Here is a 17,819-nt window from a genome sequence, read left to right as displayed (position 1 = left end):
TTCTAGCACCAAGTTTCATGTGGCTGAGCAGAGATTATAAACCTGGGTTGAAAGTCACCTTGCCTGCTGCTTCTGAATTTAAAAGAAATACTGACATATATTAACCATTTGACTCTTCCTTTGCTGTTCAAATAAACACAGCATTTTCACTGTGATATTCATTCTTAGCCCTTTTCCTTTTCTCTAAAAATAAATTTATGATAATACCAATAGGTTGGCACATAGAGTTTCAGCAAGGCTGTATTTTACACTTTTCAAGCAAAAGGAAAAAAAATGAAGAAGAGTTGAAGTTCTTACAGTCCTTAGAACATTTAGATATGTGGGTTATTATTTTACAGATTCACTACTTATTCATCTTCAGTTGAAGTTTTAATGCAGCACGACATAAGACTATAAAGAAATGGAATCATCCTACATTACTGTTTTCACAAAGAAACCAATTGCTAAAGTTATCATTTTCATTACTGTTTAATATTGTTTCTTCATTTGCCCACAACAGACAAACCAGATTCTGATCCCTGACCTCATGCAAACCAATACTACTAAACCATATAATTTCAACACCTGCATTTTCAATGTAGAATATCATTACAATATCTATAATGAAATTTTTATAAAATTCACAGTACTGAAGACAGAAATATAAACTTTAAAGAGGAGAAGAGAGGTAGTTACATTTCTTAATAACGTGATAATATGAGTAAAGGGTTGTTTTTGTCATAATGTTTCCTTTTTACTTTAAAATCTGAACCAGATGAAAAACCCCAGATCAAATGGTTAAAATAATAATACTTAATTGAAAGCAGGACCCAGACAACCCTGAGGGACATAGATTACATTTCTTTCAACACTGTCTCTAGACATGGCTAAACTCTTCTAGTAGACCTGTGCAAGATCAAAAACTGATGTAGACTTTCTACCTGAACTGGATCACCAATCCTCTTGACCACCTACTCACTCTCCTGAAGAAAAAAAGCACCAAATAAATGACCCCCCACCAAAGAACTGTCCCTCCACCAATGTAAGCAATCTCTACAAGCAGATTTTTGTAAAACTTCAATAGTATATATTTTAATTTAGACGTCACTTTGTTTACCCACTGTAGGAAATGAAGGCATGAGTGAAATAAGGAAGTGGGTACGGCTGCATGTTTGCTGTCTAGTAACTGTTAATCTGTTCAGTAGCTGACTCACAAAAGCAAAGGTTTAATTCTTCTAGCATCTGCTGAAAAGGAGAGTGAATTATAAAGAATTAATTTATTTAAAAAACAGAACACATTTCAAAGGTGCTAAACACCTCATAGAATATTTAGAACAGATGAGTAAATAGACATTAAACATAAATTTCAACTGAAAAATCAGGACATCTAACAACCATTTGTATAGTTGTCAAAAAAAAACCCTGCAGAACTGCAGGCATTTGGACACTGCTGCACCATGAATTTTATGTTTGTGTAGGCACCCATCAGACTAAACTACGGATAATGCAAATATCTTATTTTGCTTTCTTTGTTCCTACTGCCTACAACTCACACCTACCCTGCCGCTCAAGGCATCCTTATGTTGTGGAACCCGATAGTTACCCAACTCTAAGCAAATAGTCATACATTCAACTATTTCACCCAATTGGAACACTCTAATTTCAAAAAGCATTTTATAATCAGATTATACCATGCTGACATTTATATACAAATTATAGTGTTTCCATGTATCATAACCCTTATAATCATGAACAGCTTTAGTAGAATTCTCTGTGGAAGACAGCTTTGATAGAAAATCGTTTCTGTACTCCCAGTTAATTACTGATTTTTTTCCCACCAATTAGAAATTTGAACTCAATCCCACAGATTTATAATTTACAATCAGTAGCCAATGCATACAAATTACTCTTGCTTCTCTTTTAAACATGACTAAAAGTTCAATTTATTAAATGCTAAATCTTATGAAATATCCACAGTAAAATGCTGTGTAGTTAAACCTTTTCTGGCTACTGGACATCACAGAATAGTTATTTATTTTAACTAATCAATCTTAAAAGCTACTAAAGGCTTTCTACACTCAGCATATGTGTCTGCACTCTAACCTACTGGATTAGTATTGCCAATTTAGACTCTTAATCAATTTAAATATATATATTTTAAAAGCACTAGGATAAATAATACAAGTAAAACAGAACATGTAGATTGAAAAAGGATGATTAACCTGCTAAGAAAAACCTCAGCCAGCAAGGCAAAGAGAAAAACATTAATTTAAACTTCCTGCTCTAGTAATTCAGCCACTGAATCATAGTAGACTGAGGTTTCAAAATTTACCTCACTTACAAGGAAACTGCACTTCTGTGCATTTATTTCACTCTTTCACTCTCCTTCCCACCTGACCCTCCAGCTGTATGAGAGGACTCCATACTGAATCATTGGAAAATAAGTAAACAGGGACAAACCATTGTTATTTGCAGCTATGCCCACAGAGACAGATCACACACAGATGAATGCTCCCAAAATTCAACAGTGCTAATTTATGTATTGTTCTGAAAGCCTCTTCAGCAGAGGTTATGAAAGCCTACATCAGGAAATGTTACAAGTGTGTGCAAATGATCAGAAAAATGAAGCTGTAACAAAAAAATGACCAGGTAAAACTGACTTCATAATATCCTACTTAGGACAACTACATATAAATCATTTTAGTAGTTTGCTTTTTTGCCAACTGTAAGATTTAGTGAATAAAGAAGTTTTAGAAACTCTTGATTAGATTAATAAAGTGCTTTTCAAAAATTGCAAAATGAAGAAGTATGAGAAAACATATATGGGAAAATTACTGAAAAAATACTACAAGAGATAACAAAAATAAAATTAACTTTAGCTCTGTATATTACAGATTCACCCTCTAAGCTATCAAGAAATAGAAGGCTAGCTTACTTAGAAGTTAAAAAGAAACATCCAATTCTGTAACTTCAACCTGTATGACTTAGATTCAAATAGCTTTAGGGCTACTGATTAGAGGAGAAATTGTTAGTTAAAATCATAAATTCTTTTTTATCGGCATTCTTTTTATAATTAAGACCATCCTAAAAATATCTGAGTAACAAATTCAGAGCGGCAATCTTTTCAGTAATTAACTTACTGCAATACTTTCCTCACCTTGCCTAGAGAAAAACTGCTCACTTTTCAACTTCAGGGTATCACCAGTAATATGGCAAAAAGTGCTCCTGAGAATCAAATTAGGACTTACTAAAAATATTCATATCCAATTGATGACTCAATCAACTTTTTTGATCCTTACCAAGAAATTTCCTCTACTTAGGTTTCTGGTTTCAATCACACTAGATTGTGATTGTAACAAAAGAAAAACACTTTGTAATTTAGTTTATTTTTTTATTCTTTTAATTGTGAAGTAAACCAGCAGCTTGTAAAAGGTTTCATAATGAAAAAAGTACTGTGAGCACAAGTACCCATCTTTACTTCAGTAAAACAATTGTAAAGCTACTGTAGTGAAAATCATCTTAATGCATATCAGGTATGTGTCAGCTATGTATTTTCAGAAGAATTTATTTACTCCAAAACATATGCATCCAATCCTTAACAACAAAACCAACAAAGTTTAAGAAATCTCTCAAAAGCATTTTCTAATGATCTTCCTGTAGCTCTTTGACTGGACAAGTGTTTAAAGTGTGATTCATGTGAAGCCTACTCTGCTCTCTATATTTGATTTTTTAAATACACAACATTTAATACTGGTGGAATCAATGATCAAAAATCCATATGCATTAAGGAAATAGAACTTTTATCCCTACAGTTGTAATGAAAATAAATCTTCATTCCACTGAAATTCTGGTTTTGACCTGAGTTAGATATACAATACATATCTTATCATACATTCATACTTTTTTGTATTTTTTATTTAAACATGTTTGAAATAAATGTTTGTCACCCCATCATTAGAAAGCAGAGGTTCAATCCTGAGACTGCACTGAATAAAGAAACATATTATGGTCTAGATAGCCTTACATTAACATGCTAATGTAGAAAGCATCCAAACGAGTGATTTTGCACATAACAACTTCCATATGCAAATAATCAATACTGAAAAACATCTATTACTGTTAAAAAGAGATACAGAATCTCTTGAGCTACTGTTAATATTTGTTGTTGCTGTTTCTTTTTTAAGTGACTTCTGTAAGGTTTTATGCTATTTGTTTTCCATCCCTCTATCAGGACTTCACTACCACAGGAAACCACTAGAAATACAAATGAGTCTGTAAATAGTCAAAATACTACCTCAGATGTGTTTACTAAATGGTGTTTTTTGTTTCTGTTTGATTTTTTTACTTTTATTTTTTAATAAAACAATGCAATAACAATGGTAATGGGAGCACTAATGGATTCCTTGACCGATCATTTTACCTAAAATCTCAAAGGCTGTGTGTGGACTCTAATATTAAAGTCCACAGGAACTCTTTGACTTTAATAGTGCTAAAGTGCATTATAGCATTTAGTAAGTATTAGACTCCTCATCTCACAGGGGAACTTAGTACACTGAGCAGAGTCCTAAAGTTGCCCAGTGTTTTTCTTCATCATTCTATTACCTTGAACTCAGCTTCAGCCCTATTCACACAATCTGACTGTATTTTTGCCTGCTCGTGGTCTCAGGTAAAGAAAGTTGGCACTGATTTTTCTAAGGTAGACTAGGGACTGTCTTGAATTTGAACCCTACTCCATAACCATGACACAAAATTGGCTTCAGCTGGTTCAATCCCAGTCCAACAAAAATACCCCCAGTAACTAGACAGATGCTGCCTCAGTTTTATTCTCTTATGCCTATATTTATTCTCAGCTATCTGATGTCATCCCACTGAAAAAATGGAATCTGCAAGCTACAGATATGTCAAATAGGGTGAACTACACACACAGCAAATTTGACAAGCTGTAGAGATGAAGCTGGAGTGTTCTACACATGAAGCAGATAGAGAGGGGAGCAAACTCCTCGCTCACACTGGTAGCACTACCAACACAGATGTACCCCCTGAGAGTCAAAAGCAGGCCAAGCAAGGGTATCTTGGACTCAACTGACAGCCAAGTGCAGACTCTACAGGACAATATTTTCTTTTTGTTCTCTGGGGGAATGAAAACACAATTTCATAAATCAAACCAAGACACCCTAACTGGATAAAGTAAATAAAAAAACCAAAACAAAACCCAAACCTTCCTATCACATACTGGCAGGTAATACACCCTCCTTTCCTCAGTGAAACAGAATTTCTAGTTCTTAAGCTATGGAAAAATGGAACTGCAGAGAGAGCACAGCCAAACCAAACACAGGCAGAAGCATACAGGACTGTTTCTCAGTAATTCAGTGTACAAGGAACTTCGAGTTTAAAATCACTTTTGTGCTGTTACTCTGTTACTTTCTTCTTCACTGTGTAGAGGAAGTCAGCACTAAAATTAATTGCTGATACTCATAGGTCAATTTTAGATTAAAACAGTCAATTGTTTCTCCTATCAACACATTGACTTTTTTATTTGATCTTCTGTAACACTGAGGTAAAGTTCCTACCATACTCTTCCCCTTGAAACTAGGCACAGCTCTGTTACCACACACAGTTACACAAGTCAAATACAGCAGTTAAGAATCCATGATCACAGATTAGAAGTACTTCTAATAGGAGATTTCAATATTAAACACTTCTCTATAAAACAACTGTCTTTATTTTATCAACCATTATTACTGTCAGCCTGATACACAGTCATTTTCTTATTGACAAATTCATATCTTGCTGCCATGGTTTCCAAACAGCAAGGGTTTAGCTGTTAAATGATAGAACCATGAAGTTTGCAGGTATGTTATTCCAAATGCAAAACCCTGAGCAAAGCAGTTTGACATGGATACTCTAGAATCCCCCAGCTTTTGAATCTAATTGCATAGAGATTAATTCTAAAAGATTAATTCTATTTCGTTAGAAATTTTTGGTGGGAACAGAGAAAGCAATATTACTTGCCCTACAAAAATACTGCCTTCTGCAGCCAAAAATACTGTGATTGCCTCCCAAAAGTTCTTCCTATTGCCCTGTGCCAGGACACAGTTATTTATTATTTGTATTAACACAGTATTTAAGAATTGTTGTCATGATCCCCAGTGCAAAGAAGACTATACAAATACAGAATAAAAGGTCAGTTCTTGTCATGACTGTCCTGGATTGGAGGCATGAAAAGCTTTATCTGAAACATCATTTTCTTTGGATTTATTAGCTCTGATTAAATCTGGCATTTGATATTTATTTACGTCACAGTTCACGATAAATACTAAATAAGATTAAATACAGAAAAGGAAGCATTCTAGCAAAAAGGAGAAAGTTCTTGATTTTAAAATTCGGAAGTCATTACAAGAGTTGAATATAACATAACAAACAATACTAAAACACATTTAAGGACTATTTTTATTGATAAATATCTCTCCTAACTGCTATACCATCTTATCTGGCTTGGGAAACTATTCCATGCCTAAGCCCCAGGAACGAGTAAGCCTTGAGGGGTTTACTGTTTACATTTATCATCGTTATTCCTTCATTTAAGGGTCATATACCCATTTTCTTCTCAGTCTGGCTTACATTACTATTCAATGTAGATGTGTCAAGAAAGTTATATTCCCCTTCCATCCTTTGACTAAGTCTATTTCTTCTGGTTTAAATAACATTCCAGCTCACCACAATATTTTCAAGAGCATTAAAAGTCACAGAGTGCAGGTCTACCATGGATGTATAAATCATGTACTGTAAAAAGTTATCATTACTAACACATCTTCTCAAATTTAGTTTATCTTCGTAGAGACCAGAGGCAGCTTATTAATTACAGAGTTCCAAACTTGGCATTTAAAGTACTCTCACCCTTCCCTCACAGCACTTGTCAGTTTTGGGCTCTTGCCATCACCACTATACTATAGAAAATCAGTAAGTCAGAATTCATTATATGATTCAATCAGTTTTCCAAGTGCCTAATTTACCCAAGAAGAATTTCATGGCCTCTAAAATTATTTTCAGAATCCCTTTTAGCCCATGTTTCCCATTCTAAATCTTGTGTAATAAAACACAGCCTTTTGAAACAAACCTAGAGATGTAACTCAGATACGAAAGATGTTCCCCAATCCTGACAATGAAATACAAAACTTCTAATTTTACACATGAAACCATTAGTAAAATTTATGGTCAGTGTATTATGTGAGATCACCTGTGATTATCTGTCTTCTCTTTCAGCATGTATTGCTCTAAAAGACTACTGAAAATACACTTGCACTTTCATAAGATTTATGAATATTTCTTCATATTTCGTAACCTTGATTTTTACATTCTTCCATCTACATCAGCAAGTACATCCCACGATCAGAGTTAATCACATGCAGATTCACTCAGCTGCTGTTCAGTGCACTTAACAAATAAACAAGCTCTTATTTAACACAACAAGAGTAGTATTGTATTTAGTGGCTGTCTTTTTTAGTGTTTTTTCCTAGTAGTTAATACCAGCCAGTTGTACACTGATTTCGACCAGTGAGGCACCAGTCCTGCACTTTGATAAATACCCTTTTCCACTTCACAATTGCTATACATGTCCTTATTGTGAAAATTCAGGTTGGTGTCAAACCACTGTACGTGATACAGCCAAATCAGAAAAACATGGAGATTCCTCGATCATTTGGGCTCTGTGTTGCTGCATGCCAGCATCAGTAGTTACAGAGATGCATTAAGGTTAGCCTGAAATGCTAAACATATATATGTGTATACATGTATATCTGGCCTAGTCATATATGCTTTCATGTATATGGCTGAGTCTTTTTTTCTTTTTCCCATTGTTTGAATCTCCTGAGGTTATGGGAACTAACCTGACAGTGTTTAAAAGCAGCTCATGTCAGTCAATCAGTTTATCTCGAGAGACAGCTGTGAAACTTGATTTGGATTCAACAAATATTTCATGCCATGTGGATAGATGCCTAAAAATCAGCTAGAATAGGCTACTTAATTAAAGCCATATGTTCCCTTCAGTTACGCACTGCACACGGAAGCAGCTGGTCACAAGTTATACAACTTACATGCAAAGTGCTAGTAAACCCTTTATTTGGGAAATTAATGTCTAGATGACATATTGACAGTGTTAGGTAGTACCTTTGATACTTGGATGTACTCCATCCTGGTTCAATGGTGTACTGTACTTAGATTCTTGCAAAAATGTTATTTAAAACTTGATCCAGTGCAAGAACAAAACAGTCAGTTTCAGAATTTTTTTTTTTTTGTAATGCAGCATAGATAATTCACAAATTAATATTAACACAGCATCCACAGCTAGAATTACCTGCGGTGTTTATTCAGTAGTTAGAATGACAACCAGAACAACCGAAATTTAAACACGTGATTTCTTTAACATTTTTATGGGGCCATGGATTTATATCAGACCTATGAAATCAGTAAGACCTTGATCATGTGCCTAAAAACTTCACAATCAAACCCCATATCCAGAAAAAAAAAACATTGACTGAGGACTATAGTAGTGATTTATGCCTTGGTGGTGACTGCTAATTAGTTAATGCTATAATTCCTATTGGCAGGTACTTGCCAATGGTAATGAAAAAAAAGGTAGACTGCAGTTTTACTTGCAGTGGGTCTCTTTATAGTTCAGTCAGTATATAAGATGTCTTATGTCACTGCAAATTTAAAAACATAGTTAAAAGAACTTTGGCCAGGTAAAGGGAAAAGCCTTTAGTCCATTAGAAAGTCTGTGTGGAAAATAAGTTTCCCTGGCTTTTCTAGGAAAAGCCTTCATTTGGCTGACTTTACAATAACTAAATACAGGTACACCACAGAAAACAGAACTCTGCTAATACGTTTCTTGCATTTGTTTTCCCTTTTAACAAAGTATATATACAATCTGGCTCAAACAAAGAATTGTCAAAAACCCTTAAAAACCAAAGGAAGTTCTGTACGATCCTCATTTTACAAGGAGCAGCATATAAAGAGTGCAGTAGTGCAAATCCATAGGCAAATTTCCTAGTGAAATTATCTTACCCATTGTGGCCTAAAAATGCCAATTTTCAGAGGCTCTGCAGTTTAACTTTAGAGAACAAACCTTGGTTCTCATTTCTATCAAGCTTTCAGGCCGCTCATTTTCAAGAATGATGCACATAGCAGGACATAAGGATTCAACCAACTGGCTAGAAAAGCAATCTGGAGAGGAATGTATTGACTCTCTCCAATATCTGACGGGACCATAAGCTGAAGACATTCCAGTCCTTTAGCTTACATATGGTATAAATAATATTGCATAATGATGCTATCTTTGGCAAGTGTGATAGTGATGTTATATATTTATTTAAGAGAAGACAAACTTTCATTACCGTTCTAAACCAGGACAAACTAAGGTACAACTTCATAATCAGCTTTTACATATATGAAGACTGTGCCTTCATAGTCAAATGTTTGTGATGTTAGATTTGCTGAATACAGAAAGGTTAAAGTATGTATTGCTTTGGCACAGCACTGGGAATAAAAGGGCTATTAACCATTAACCCTATTAACCATTTCACTAAATTTGTAGTGACACAAGACATCTTTATAAACTGGCTGAATTACAAAGAGCCTCATTGCAAGTAAACTATAGTCTACTTTTTTTTTCTTTCATTGCAATTACCATGCATTCTGCATCCATTTGAGACACTAGCTGCCAGTTTGACCTTGGAATCTTGTAGCTGTTACAGTACTTTAACTAACAATACCAATTTTTGCTTCTGCTACTGAGACCTAAATCAAGAATGGAAGTGCAATAAAACATTCCCAAAGATAAGACTCCTAAATCCACCTAGCATTTATAACTGCTTAGCTGTTCAATATATATGTTTGTGTATATCCAAGTTAGCAGAAAATGCAGATTTTTGCAGCCATCCTAAGGGCATTTATATTCCACCCACAAGGAGTAAATGTCTATATGTTTTCAAGAATATAGGCCCAGTATACAATCTCCTAGCTTGACCTGACCAGCAAAGCTATGTTAAATACATCCTGGAGCTAGAGATTCCTCAGCAGCACTTTCATAACTATTTGCATATGAAACTCTGTGCAAATAATGGCAGGCAGGGGCTTCCAGAAAGTCACCTCCTGGGGAATTATTAATTGCCCGGTCTTCTTTTATCACCCAAATACAAGAATTCTGTGTTATTTAACATGTGTTTTACATTTAGAAACCTCATTTTTTTTAGTTTAACTTGAAAAAAACATCTTTAACTGCAAGGCTTAGTTGTTCTTGGCAGCTGACCATAAATTATCAGAACAAGGCAATCAATAAATATACATGTTAAAACTCAATGACTGTAGCCATCAAAACAGTCATTGGAATATTTATACTCTGTGAAACAAGGGAATTATAGAAGCTGTCACTCTTCTTGACAGAAAAAAGACACCATACATGCTGTTTAACTTCAACTATAGAAAAAGAAATGGTACACAAAGCGGTGCAGATCCACACAGTTTAAGCAATGAGCCAAGGGTGAGGAAGACCTATAATTATTCTATACTGCTTTGCGACTGAATTTCACGTATGTACATGCTCTTTTGTGCAGCATTTTCAATTATACTTTTTCTGTGAACTACAAAATCGTTTTTGCCATTAACCTCACTTTTAAACTGTCATACGAATCAATTGGGTTTTAAATTCAGTAGCCTTTAAATAGCGTCAGTAAAGACTCACATGGCACATATCAACTGCAATGACTTTTTGAGATTTTAAACAGAAGGGGGAGTAAAGGCTGAAGAGATTGACTGAGATGATGTGATGAAGGAGGACATTAAAAGAACAGAATGTTTTTAAAGTAAAGTATTTGCTTTGACAATACTTTGGAAACTTTGGAGCCCCTGGTGGTCTAGTGGTTAAGGGCATGGCGCTCTCACCGCCGAGACCCGGGTTCGATTCCCGGTCAGGGACACTCCTGGGCAGATGGAGCTCGTTAGCCCTTAAAAAGGCAATCCATCTATGTCCTAAGGACCTCGCTGCCACCGTCCAAGCTCGCTTGGCCCCGGCAGATGAACCTTAGGATTAAAGGGTGGGCTCAGTTCCGCGCACACTGTGTCTCACCTAAAAAATCCAATGTGCAGGCTGGAAGGTGTAAAGACCTTCCCCGGATCTTCGCTCGCGAAGATTGGCCATTATTATTACTTTGGAAACTTTATGAACCATCCCATGAAGAAATATGTAAAATGGTTCAAATCAAGTAGGCTAGTTTGTTAAACATCAAACTGCTACATATTTTAGCTTTGCAAGAAATGGGAAAATTGCCCACTACTTTGCCACACATTTTCTTTTACATAAAATATTCCTTCTCGTTATAACTTGCGGATAAGAAATCCACAGTATTATGGATCAAAGAAAAGGTTGCTTAGTAAGTACTATGGTCATGGTGACCCTATAATCATAATAGTATATCTGTTTTATACTATGATACCCTTAATTCTTATTACTATACTTTTTTTACATTATTTTGCTACTCTGTTGCTTTCATAAGATTATGCCTCTTTTCATTTTTGTATCTACTCTGCCAAAATTTCTTTTGCTATACATGTGCAGCAGTACAGCATAATGTACACTGGAGCAGCAAGCAACCATAGGCAGGCTGAGGAACTGAGCAGCCAGAGGAGCTCCAGCAAATTGGAATGGAAAGGACTATCTCCAGCAACAGCCCACCTGTTCACTGCTGCTTCCCCTCCTTCTTTCCTTTGGAACCAGAAATATAATTGAAGTACGTGGGGAAGGTCCCACTGACCAAGGATTCACCACATATGCAGTGTTCGTTATGATTCTTGTCTAAATAGGAAATAACATTCAGCATTGCCATTCCTAAAGAAACATCATTTCTTCCTGAGCTACATAACTTTTTTTGCAGAAATAGTACTGTCTTGAACTGCAAGCTCAAGTGATGAAAGTAAGCAGATGATTATCTCCCTGATTAATTTGCTTAGTTTTTAAGTTTCAGTGACTCATGTCCAACCTTGATTTGTCTAGTTTCAGCTTATATCTTGAGGATCTTCGCTATCTTAACAGACTGCTGACTACCACATATTTTCTTCCCATTAAGGTGCATTTAGACTGATCAACTTGTCTCCTCACTGTCTTTTGCAATAAAGCTCTTAAACCTTCTGAACCATCTTGTCACACTTTTCTGAACTTCCTTGAATCTTTCAACATCCTTTTTGAAATATGGATGTCACAGCTGGACAAACTTACCAAGACTACATCCAGAGCATGTTATGTTTACTCAGTGTTCCCCTCAGAAGAAATTCAAGGATTGCATTTGCCTTTCTAGCAAGAACTTATATTCAAGTGATTACTGAACAGGAACAAGTAGTGCTTCAGAGCTGCTGCTTTATGGTATGCAATCGTTCAGCTGTAAGTCCTGTGCTTCCTTACTAGATAACTGATAGTCTTAAAACAGAAATCCCTTAATAAGAATAGCTATTATCACCCAGAAATAAGAAGAGAGGAAAGACTGAGGTTGATTCAGACAACATACTTGTTAACTAATTTATTCTTTGAGATTTGTCCTTGTTATTTCCAATATTTGGTATCTGAGAAACCCTGCTAACCTTTCTGACAAGCTGAAGTGTACACTGGTCAATTATAGTGAATTTAATTTCCAAGAATACATTCTGTGCTCTAGTACTGAGTTAATTGCACTGTTTTGTAATGAAACAGTTTATCTGAAACTGCTACTTCTATTCTGAAATTTTGTGTTTTGCAGTCTGTTAATCTGAAACAATTTTCAGGGGTATTCCAGAATCAGACTGGTCTGGAAATTAGAGTACTGGATTAAAAAGAAAATGGGTGGGACTCTGTGATCTGGTGAAAAAGAATGTGAAAAGGGATAGGAAGGGATTACAGATTTGAAATGTGCTGATTAATCTAATTTAATTTGGACAAAATTGATGCACTCATTTTGTGTGGTTGCTTTTAAAGTGGTTAAAGAGTGGTCAAAATTGATTTAATTTAATTGGGTTAAGATAAAACTGTTTTAGCCACTTTTAAACTGCTTCAACGTCCACACAAAGCAGTTGAACCTACTTAGTGAAATGGAATTAGAAACTTATTTTGTTAAGCAGGAACAATTCCTATCACACAACAGTGACAGATAAATGACAGAGTTAAAAACAGAGAGTCGAGAAGATGAGGTCTTAATAAATGGGCACTACAGGATAAGTGAATGAACCATGAAGAGGGAAAAGGAGTGAAGGGCTGAATACAAATGAAGACAGAATAGATAGATATACAGAGAAAGCAGAAAAGAAGATGGAACACACAGTGGGGAAAGAAGAGCAGTTTGACTTTAAACTTCCTAGAGAACAAACAAGAACAAATAGTTAAGACAAAATGAGGATTTCACAAATCATGCATCTAAGAACAACCATTTATGTCTTGGTCTGGCAAAGTTGCTAATGATTTTTGCCTGAGTAGAGATCGAGCCTCTAATTTGGCTCTAAGAGTGGAAATTTGTTCATTCTTGCCATGTACTATCTCAATGAACTATTGTAAGAAAACATGGTTATTATGATCTTTTGCTAAGATGCCAGGTGGTAGCACTTAAAACCTCTTGCTGTGGGAGTAGAAAGGGAATTTATTTTCATTATTCATGAGAGCCATTTTTAAGGGATAACTAGTAACATGAATGTAGTTGCGAATCAAGAGACATGAAGTGTACTTACTTCTGGGGCTACAAAATGAAATGAGGTGAGGTAGTTACTTAAGTTCCTGACAATTACTTATGAAATGAAGGTATATTGTGGTGACAAAAAGTTACAAGAACCAATTTCATTAGCCCCGTGACTTTTTAATGTTTTGTTTGCATACACTCATGTTGGTGCCATATAGGCAAAACTGACAGTTAATATTGTGCACACAAGGTTAAAGTGCTGCTTTACATTGTAAGCTTCATTTTGATATCTGATGTGACAATTCAGAAATATTAATCCTTATGATTATTTGCTGTTCATGTCATTTTCTGGTATGGACATATTTTGTCCTCAGAAATTCTGTACAATATTAAAAAACCCCAAACAAATCAACGAAACAGAACAAAGAAAAAAATGAATAACACCCCAAACAAAAAACAAAACAAACAAAATGAAACAAACAGAAATCCACCCTTAGAAAACAAACAAACAAACAAAAAAATTACCCACAGCAAAATGAAAAGAATTTGGCAGTTGTATACTGAAATTAGAAATTTTCAGAATAAAATACTAGAATTAGATAGATAAATCTGACTAGATTGAAGTGGCACAAAGCTTCTCAGAAGTTCTGGAAAGGAAAATTTCCTCTTGAGACACAGGTAGCTTCTCTCAATCAAGCAGATAAATCTAGACTGTATAACAAGACTGAAAACAATGTTTTAAAAATACAACCACAACTCCTTTACTATCTCTTCATTTTGCCTCCAAAAGCTTTATAACCTAGACAATAAAAAAACCCATACACAATATTCCTTCTTTCCTTATCAAGAAACATTTTAAGGAATTTTTTTCTTCACATTTTGAGTGTAGAAAGATTATATGGATGTATATAAATTTGTATATTATATAAAAAAGTAAATTAAGTTTTAGGTCAAAATTTGTAATTATAAAGCATTTTCAAATATCTGGACTTGGCATAACTAAAGAAGGAGCCATATTAAACCACATGTCAGTTAAGCTATGAACACCGAAAAAAAAGATGCAATGAAGACAAAAAGTCTGGTCCTGTAACTGAGCTTCCTTAAGCTATCTCTGACCTGATCTGGTATGTGCACACTGAACAGCATTACATGAAGTAGGCTGCTCTGATTCTGGGCTTATGCTCAGGTATCATGATGTATATCTTTACCCATATAATGGAAAATCTACATCACAGATTACTTGCAGATGACCAAATGTACAAGAATAGCATCACTATTTTATCTGTGCTTTATAGTATAAATTCAAAACATGCAAAGAAAGTTATGGGATGCCCCATGGATGCCTCATCCCTGGAAGTGTTTAAGGTCAGGTTGGATGTATCTTGGGTAACCTCACTTTTTCATAGATTTTTGTCCTCTGAAGCTGCAACAAAATGTAAGAGACTGTGATTTTGGCTAGTAAAACAAAGCATTTCCTAACAAAAATCACTAGTAATAACTAAGGTCTGAAACAGGAATTTTAAGGATCTATCTACTAGTCTGCCATTTCTTTGGTAGCTAACATACAGCTTACATAAATTTTGCCTTTTTTTTTAAACTGAAACTTTTTTTTTAATGAGAAGAGAAATCACCATAAACTCAAACATTAAGGAGATCATATGTTGAACAAAGGAGAAAATTTCAGGGTCTTTTTCCATGCATTTTTCTGCATGATGGATTAAGTTACATTGCAAGATTCAGCTTCAAACATTAACTCACACAATTAGCCAGACATAATTAGACAGTCAAGTGAGAGTTGTCATTCACTGAGCTTTCTCATCTTATGACCTGTACGGATTTTCATAAGGTGGAGGCCAAAATGGACCACAGCATTTTTATTTGACTAGCATTTATGAATTCATGTATCATTATATAAATATTACCTTTGATTGAGATCTCATTAAAGGTCGCTCTGTCTCATATCAAAATGTCAATAACACTCCTAAGAAGGGAAATGTCATTTAACTAAGGCTGTGCTTATTAATCTAATAACTTCAAAAATTATCACAGAAAATGACTTTTTTCTCATTCGACTCTCATTGTTAGTTTTTTCCCTTGAAAAAAATTTTCTTTCTTCAGAGATATTTTGCAATGAAAGCAGAAAACAGTCAGTATTTGAACTGATATTTATCTCCCTGAACTGAAGAACTATCAAAGAACCCTCCTGCCACCGTGCTTCTTTTTGGCTTAACATAGTATTTTTTCTAAACACTGGCAGAGCCTTTCCTTCTCTCAGTATCATAACATATTCAGTGTAAAAGCGACAGAACAAAATAAATAGGATCACCATAGTGAAACTCCCATTGAAATCAAGAGAGGCAAATAGAAACCCAGAGTGCAAAGATATTTTTAATATTACCCAACTTCTACCCAGGCATCAATCCTTATGACTGGCTATATTCACTTCCACTGTTGTTTGGAAAGTAGGGTTGCTTGCTTTCTTGTAACCCTAGCAGAAGTAAATGTGGTTGGATATTTCAGGCAGGTGATAAATCAGTTTCATGTGTCGGGTTACAGACAAACAGGGAAGCATATCAATGAACATCTGACATCATCCTCTTTGACATGGAGTTTGCCCAAGGTGGAAGAATGGCAACAGAAGTTCTCTTAGTCACCAGCTTTGGGATATTACTGATGCAAGGCAGCAGATCTTTTTCCTACTACTTCACAAAACAATCAGAATGATGGGGTAATTTAGACAAGTCCTGTATGCATCAGAATTGGCTTCCTAGGCCATGTGTTTTACTTATTTTCTGTTCTTCTCCTTTGACCAAGATTGACAAGGCTGAATCTATATAATCTGTGCACCTTGCTGTTCTTAAGTACTAGTCATATAAAATCCAGAGAATCCCAATTCACATCTGCTTCTCCAGACAATATCAAGACTTCTGCTATTTATTTCCTTTAGCATTCTGGATCATCTGATTTGTTTGAATGCAAAGATACACCTAAGAAAGAAGTAATGCAGTAACATGCAATACATACAGATTAATTACTTTTTAAATATAGGATAAACATGGCAAAGAATTTTTAGGATAACAGCTCTAGACAGCAACTGTACATAGCTAATACCATTATCAGTTCTGAAGTGACCGGTGTCAATTCTAATGGTTCTTTTGTATCATAGAACTAGGTTGAAAAAGACCTCTAAGATCATCAAGTCCAACCCTTAATATAGCACTGCCATATCCACCCCTTAAACCACATCCCTAAAAGTGCCACATCCCCACATTTTTTGAATCCTTCCAGGTACAGTGATTCTAGCACTTCCTGGGGCAGCCTGACCACCCTTTCAGTGAATAAATTTTTTTTAATATGTAATCTAAAGCTCCCCTGGTGCAACACAAGTTATAAGGTGAAACATCGTGAGTTACAGAGTCTAGTGAAAAGGAAAACATGAAAAGCTAGAGTAGAAAAGCAAGGAGAACATATGTGAACAACCTAGACAACCCAGCAGCTCAGGAGCTCTTTCTTCATTAGTGAAGGGACTGGAATGGCTGCACGAACAGCCTTTCCATTGCAGCAGTACTGCATGTAACACCAAGGACAGTCCACCAGGCAGAAGCCTCATCATTGGGATGGTACCACAGGCTGCCATGGAAGGGGTGCTCTGTCTACATTACACAGTTACTGAAGAGTGAGTATGTCACTTGGTGGTGCTAAACTAAGGTGCAAGTGCACATGTCAATGTGCTTCCAATGCTCCTTGATGGGAGCATCCTCTACAGTGAGATTGCTTAGCAGGATGCACTGGAAAGCACTGACTAAAATACATGGTCCTATGACTTTTACTCCAGTGTGCCACATCAACCCATTCAGCCTCGGTGACATCACCAGTAACACAAAACAACAGCGTAAGGGCAACAATTCTGACTCATTCTTTGGCATTTTATAAGCTTAAGTAGCCTTGGGATTGTCACAGAAATTAAGAATTTGCTATGTTATACCCTCAGAGCTCCAGTTTAAATGAAGAAACTGTAAAATCACAAATAGTGAATGGAGAGTTCCTTGGCTATGTGTCTGTAGAGCCTCTTTAGTACAAATTGTTCCAGTAAGGACATGGAATAACTTATGTTCAGTAATTTGCTTCTAGTTCCACCTGGTTCAGATGGGA

At 35.5% G+C, this 17,819-nt stretch overlaps 1 protein-coding gene and 1 non-coding gene across 7 annotated transcripts in view; one reads left to right on the top strand and one right to left on the bottom strand.

Moving 5' to 3' along the window:
- DGKB (diacylglycerol kinase beta) overlaps positions 1-17,819 on the bottom strand; it is a 337,929-nt gene that overhangs the window by 162,723 nt on the left and 157,387 nt on the right. The window lies entirely within an intron of this gene.
- On the top strand, positions 10,878-10,952 carry TRNAE-CUC (transfer RNA glutamic acid (anticodon CUC)). Its single transcript has one exon. It is a non-coding gene; the product is annotated as a tRNA-Glu (tRNA).

This window comes from Myiozetetes cayanensis, unplaced genomic scaffold, assembly GCF_022539395.1.
Source record: "Myiozetetes cayanensis isolate MyiCay16 unplaced genomic scaffold, myiCay2020 scf1, whole genome shotgun sequence".
Lineage (NCBI taxonomy): Eukaryota > Metazoa > Chordata > Aves > Passeriformes > Tyrannidae > Myiozetetes > Myiozetetes cayanensis.
This window is presented reverse-complemented; position numbering and strand designations above follow the sequence as displayed.